The sequence below is a fragment of the Trachemys scripta genome, chromosome 12, assembly GCF_013100865.1.
Source record: "Trachemys scripta elegans isolate TJP31775 chromosome 12, CAS_Tse_1.0, whole genome shotgun sequence".
NCBI lineage: Eukaryota > Metazoa > Chordata > Testudines > Emydidae > Trachemys > Trachemys scripta.
Window position 1 is genome coordinate 33,294,895 of NC_048309.1, and position 6,955 is coordinate 33,301,849.

The 6,955-nt window shown below is 41.4% G+C and overlaps 1 pseudogene; it reads left to right on the forward strand.

Annotated features, from left to right (window-relative positions):
* The first annotated feature begins 1,417 nt into the window (after window positions 1–1,417).
* LOC117886042 lies at window positions 1,418–2,368 on the forward strand (annotated as a pseudogene).
* The last annotated feature ends 4,587 nt before the right edge of the window (window positions 2,369–6,955 follow it).

The following is a 6,955-nucleotide window of genomic DNA, read 5'->3' on the forward strand; positions in this document are numbered from 1 at the left end:
AAATTTTAAAAACTATCTTAGAGACAACCTAATGCCATTCCAAAAGGAAGAGGATACAGGAGACCCTATTCACTGTTGCTTTGCACCTTGTGTCACCATTCACAAGTGTGCAAAAGAGTGCAAAGCATGGGTAAAATGCAACTACCAATGTGAATGGATGGAGAGTTTTTATATGGTCTTGTTTCTTTTAAAGACACATCCTGTCTTGATTTAAAAATTGGCAGTGATGCAGAATCCACCACAACATTTGGTAAATTGTTCCGATGTTTAATTACCCTGATGGTTAAAAAACTTATGGCTTATTTCCAGTCTGAATTTGCCTAGCTTCAGCTTCCAGCCTTTTGAAGCCACTTTGAATTCTCTTTGCTTAGGTGTTTAAGACAACACAGCAGACAGGACAGTAGGAGAATTAGACCATTTTATTTTATTGCACAGGTTTCCACAAACCTTCCTGTAAGGTATTTCTTTAATCATCTATCGATCTATCTATTAATCTATTGATCTATCTCCTGGTCAGTGATTTATACATTTTCTCTTAAAAGTGTTGGTTGGATGAAAACTCCGAGTGCCTCGTGAAGGTGACAGAGAGAGGGAAGTTATGGGTGACTTTGGTTGTGAGGGATCTGTTTGCTGCACCCACTTTGCTTTTGGATGGAGGTTCATACCTAAGGTCTCCATACTGCAGCTCCCCTGATCCTGAAGGTGTGCTTTGCAAAAGAGCTACTTCAACCGACGAACTTGGAACTGGAGGTGTCTGAAAGATGCAGAAAAAATGAATGATTTTTTATGAATTTTTTTCTTTTTAAATCTAAAATTGGATTTATGAGCAAAAAATATTGAAAACTCAAAAATTGGAAAATTGAATCTTTTCTGCTTAGAACAAATCATGGATTAGATTCCCAAGGCCCTCGTGCCGGCTCTTTCCTGGGGAGCCAGGGTGGTCTAGTGGATAAGAATTTAATCAAAGCTTTTCCTTTGACCTTCTGTGAGACCTTAGAAAAACTGCATCTTTTCACTCTTCATCAGCTTGCTCATGTGCAAAACGGGGATAATTGTCGTACCCACCTTTGTCAACTGCTTTGAGATCTACAGATAAAAAAAGAAAAATACTCTTATGATTCAGTGTTAAAATTGTGATGGATTGTGTGAGGACAGAATCTTCTTTGGTTATTCCAGCTTCCTACTCAGAAATATCAAAGGGGTATTTTTCAGGATGTTAAAAGCTGGAATTGAAGCCAGATATGTATTATGAAACCTCCAGTAAGCTAGCGGGTGTATAGAGTGGGGGCTTGCTGTCCAATCCATCTCTGTCCACTACCATCAATTTATCTTCCTGTAAGAACATTTAACACCTGTACATTTCTTTGCATTCGTTGCAGTCTCCATGAACTCTGCATGAGTCAAGCAAGTTGAAGAGATGTGGAAGAGCAACCAGACCTGTGTGACAGAGATTGTGTTCCTGGGGTTCTCAGATTTCCAGGCACTGCAAGTCCTGCTCTTTGTGGTGGTGTTCACCTTCTACATGGTGGCCCTGCTGGGTAACTCTCTGATAGTTATTGTCACGGTGACAGATCGGGCTCTTTGCACCCCGATGTATTTCTTCCTCAGGAACTTGTCCTTCTTGGAAATTGGCTACACCTCGGTCATGATCCCCAAGATGCTGCTGAACCTGCTGTTGGAGACCCAGACCATCTCCTTTGCAGGCTGCGGTGCTCAGATGTGCTTCTTCATTCTCTTCGGCATCACGGAGTGCTGCCTTCTCTCCGTCATGGCGTACGACTGCTATGTGGCCATATGCCACCCCCTGCAATACACCCTGGTTATGAACCAGAGAGTCTGCATTCAGATGGCAGCTGTTTCATGGTCCATTGGTACTTTGGTGGCTTTCGGTTAAACAGTGTCAATATTTACTCTGCCTTTCTGTGGGTCTAATAGTATCAGCCATTTCTTCTGTGACATTCTCCCTGTGCTCAGACTGGCCACCACAGACACTCGCAAGAATGAAGCTGCCGTTGCCATAGTCACGGTGGTCTTTATCTTCATCCCATTTTTGCTCATTCTCTTGTCCTACATCCTCATCCTCTTCACCATCCTGAGGATGCCCTCGGCCGAGGGCCGGCGCAAAGCCTTCTCCACCTGCTCCTCACACCTCATTGTGGTTTCTCTCTTCTACGGGACAGTCACATTCACCTACGTGAGGCCCAAGTCGGTCTATTCTCTGGGCAGCGACAGGCTGCTCTCTCTGCTCTACACGGTGGTGACACCCATGTTCAACCCCATTGTTTACAATCTAAGGAACAAGGAGGTGAGGAATGCACTCAGAAAGTCAATAGTAAGGCAGACTTTCTTCCTCATACGGTGTGGGTGAGGAGTGACTCTTATTTGTGGGACATCAGAGGGGAGGTCGTTACTCATTTCCAGTGTTTCCTAAAACTATTGGGAACCTGGTTTTCTCCACTCTTACATGGGCCTCCTCTGTTACTTACCCTGGTGTAAATCAAGAGTAACTCCATTGGTGTTAAATGGACCCAATTCTCCTCTCACTTGCCAGCATGTAAATAAGAAATAACCACACCGGACTGAATGGCATTGCGCAGGTGTAAAATCTTTGACCCCATACCTATGCTTCCCGGACACGGGAACATGTGTATCTTATACGGACTGTTTGATTTAAAAGGCAAGGTGTTTGGCACACCAACTCGGCTCTCCTGTAGCATCTCTCAGCATGGTGGGCTCTGTAAAACAAGGAATAGTGACACTCTGCAGAAAAGTGACTATGCACAAATTAGGGCTCTTGTGCCATATTAGCTGGCTAATGAGAAAAATGAGCAAACCTATAAATAAATGGTCCAGCTCCTCTGTCTGCTTCTGCTTGGGGTGTTTGCTCTTTACGACTGCTGAGCTAACCATTGTGGATTCATGACAGTGTCTGTAAATCCTAGAAATTCCAGGGTGTTTAGCGCAGATGATTAGTTGCTGGAAGTTCATCCTAGCAATTGATTGGTTATTTACCAATCAGAGTGAAGCAATTATCTGAATGCAGTCAGTGACCAATCACAAATAAGGAATAGTCAAGGTGAACAATTCATGAACAACTCACTAGCTGAAAACTGTACAAGTAACATTTTCAGATGTGCCAACTGACTTGGGTGCCTAAGTCCTGTTGTCTTCCATTGAGGCTCAGGGGGAAGTCATCATACACAACCCACAAAACCCACCAGTACAGGGAGCTGGGACTACGCACAAAACCACGGACAGACACGTCTGTCGCTGGAGCTACAGGAAATCACTTTAGCCTGGTAGCTGGGCTGACTCTAGTCTTTCTGAGGCTGCATCCACAAGCGAGACCATGCTCTGATGCCAGCATATTACAAGCATTCATGGCGTGGGAAGGGAGAATGGAGCTAGCCCTCATGTTCCACTAAGCCTGCAGGTTGGCTGGAGAACCATTAATTTATGTCGGCTCACTGCCATGACACGGGTTCAAATCCCTCCACTGGTTCTGAGGTAGGTCAGCCAGCTGGAGTAGTGAGTTAGGGAGCCCCTGACATAGGTGCTGGAACTACGGTGATGGGGTTGCTGTAGCACACCCTGGCTTGAGTGGTTTCCTTTATATCCAGGATTTGAAGTTTGGTTCAATGACTCTCAGCACCCCCACTATACAAATTGTTCCACCACCCCTCGCCTTTGATGACGCTCAAACACAGCTAAGTTGGGACAGAAGACTGGCTCAACCAAACACCTCATCAACTGACCCCCATCCGAGTCAAAGGATGTTGAACATACCAGAGATTTCACTTCAGCACAATCCAAGACCAAGATGATATAATTAAAAACAAGACTTATCACAGAACAGAGCCAGAACATCCTATTACAGCTGACCGGAAAAAGGGGGATAGGGGTAGGGTGACCAGATGTCTTGATTTTATAGGGACAGTCCTGATGTTTGGGTCTTTTTCTTATATAGGCTCCTATTACCACCAACCCCCGTTCTGATTTTTCACACTTGCTGTCTGGTCACCCTAGATGGGGGGAAGAGACGGAGAATGACTTTTAATTGAAAAACTAAAAATCCCCAAATCAATATATATCATTTCAACAAATGAAAACCAAAATTTTCAATGTAGATCCAGAAAAAAATCAATTTACCATTGAGAATTTTACACATCAAACAAAAAACGGTATCACCAAAAAAACACATTTTTTTTCATGGGAATTTCCATTTAGTTAAATAGTCACTTTTTGGACAAATAAATGTTTTGGCGACATTTTCTGACCTGCTTTAACCTGAACACAATCCAAGACTCAGGTGGGGTAATTAAAATCAAGAATTGTTAAGAACAGAGAGACACCATCAGATTTTAACCAACTATGTAGTACGTTAAACCAGGTGGATGGCCCCCTGGGTGGTTTTGCAATAAAAGAACAGCCTCACATTTCTAGAGAGGCCTTTTTTCCTCACTTCCTGTGATGCATTAGGCTACTTGGTATGTCAGAGAAGAATCTTCCCTTGTTTCCTCTCTATCGTTACATTGATCGTCCCGGTTCATGTGAGGTACCTAGGCTGTTATTGTACCAAATACCTCTGTTCCCAAACTGGTGTTCACTCAGGTTTGTTCCCAGATTGATTTGGGACAATAGTAGCTCTGTGGCTAAACAATTTTGATTCCCATGTTCTGGTTCCACAATTTCATCTTGTCATCACCAATAAGCAAGTATGTGCATGCAAGTGCACACACGTGCTCACACACACACGCACTATTGAGGCCACGCACAAAATGCTACTGAAGTACCCAATCAATTGGCATGCACACCTTTCGTTATTTTTAAAGCTGGTCGAAATTTTGTTAAGCAGTTTTCTGTAAGAAAAAGCTGCTTTGACAAAATTAATTTTTTTTATGGGGACGTGTTAATTTTCACAAAATGTTAGATGGAAATTTTGGAACAATTTGTTTCAACTTTCTTGTTTTGATAACAGCAAAACACTTCATTTCAACCTTTTCCTTATTACCTGGGAAGGTAACTTAGGGTTAAATGGACATTTCAGTAATAAAATAATTTCTGTGTTTAGAAATTCCTTTTGGTTGAATAGTCACTGATGCTTTGAAATTTGACTATGATCAAGTTTACCCAGCAAGTTGCTAAGGACGTCCACCAAGGATCATATTGGTACCAAAATTACTGACCCAAAAGGGCAAAAAATTGGAAGCAATTTAACATCTTGTGATAAGACTTTGATTTATCATCCTGCAATTCTAAAATTCTTGCTATGCTTTAGCATCATGCCATATTTTACATTAATCCATTTTAACTTTGATAGCATGGCTATATAATTGTTTTATCTTTCGCACTTTCTTATTGATCTTTAAGTTCTGCTTTGATTAATTAAACTTATTCCCTTTAAAGAACTCTGGGATCTGCACTTTAGGGCCTCCCTGTGAAGGAAATCAGTGCTTAACTTTAAACCTATGCTCAAGTCCCATTAAAGTTTGTGTGTGTTCTCAAGTGCCTGAATCAGGGCCTAGCTAAGCAACATCAACATTCAAAATTATGTGAACAATAGTGTATCTATCCTAATGCTCTCAGTAGCTATCCATTGCACAGAGAGTTCCTGACCCCTAGCCATGGTTGCAAAGTGCTTAAACGCTATGGTGATGAGCCTGGTATAAGAATATACATATATGAGACTTGACTAGAATCATAGAATACCAGGGTTGGAAGGGACCTTACCAGGTCATCTAGTCTAATCCCCTATGTTTGGCCCAGATCCCTAAAGGGCCCCCTTAAGGATTGAACTCACAACGCTGGATTTAGTAGGCCAATGCTCAAACCACTGAGCTAGATTAAAACAGATGTTTTACAAATCCATGATTGCATCCCTGGTGTTAAAATCTATCCTTCCAGATTTCTCCAGCCAATGTAACACTAACATACATATTTCCTTCTAGGTAATACTCATTAAAAGTGAGGGGTTAAAAAAATTAACACAGTGCTTCTAATAGTAATAATTTGAATGTAAAATTAATATTTTCTTAACTGTGATACAATAAACTCTGCATTTAAAACTGTTTCACATTGGCTTAGATCTGAGGCTGGATAACATTCCAGACTTTAATGCAGTTGTCCAGAAACTACAGGAAAGGAAGAAGTTACATTATCAAGATACATTCTTTCATTACAAACATGTTTGCTTTATTAAAGCTACAGCGCATTTTAGTATTTACAAGAAATCAGATGTGGAAGAATGTGAATCCTACATTAAGAAGCTGCTTTGGTTATGAGATTTCCCCTAATATTTTTTTCTGCATTTAAAATATACATGATGAAGTTCAACATGCAAATCAAGCTATATCTTGAGGAATATGAAATGTACCATGTTGAATGTGTCTGAATGAATCTTTTCAGTACGTCAGGATGTCTAGAATCTGTCTTGAGTAATCTGGAAATGAATACTAATTAGCAATATGTCTGGTGGATTCTCCAAGTAGTCTAGATTATATCTTCAGAAATCTTGAGCATCTCTTGAGGAACCAGAAACGTATCTTGTGGGTTCCGCGTTGTCTTAGGAGGAATCTAGAACGTTATCTGAGGAACACGGTGTGTATTTTATGGAATCATTTTCTCCCTACTAATTTCCTTAGGGCAGCTTTCACTTCCTTGTTCCTCAGACTATATATGAAGGGATTGAACATTGGAGTCACAATGGTGTAGAACAGTGAGAGCAGTTTGTCGGTGTCCACTGACTCCTTTGACTTTGGTTCTAAATACACAATCATGCCAGAGCCATAGAACAGAGTCACCACAATGAGGTGTGAGGAGCAGGTGGAGAAGGCCTTGCGCCTGCCCTGGGCTGATGGGATCTTCAAAATTGTCCTGGCAATTTTAATATAAGAAATAACTATCAAGAAAAAGGGGATGATTAGGAATAGCAGGACTGCCATGAAGATAACCATTT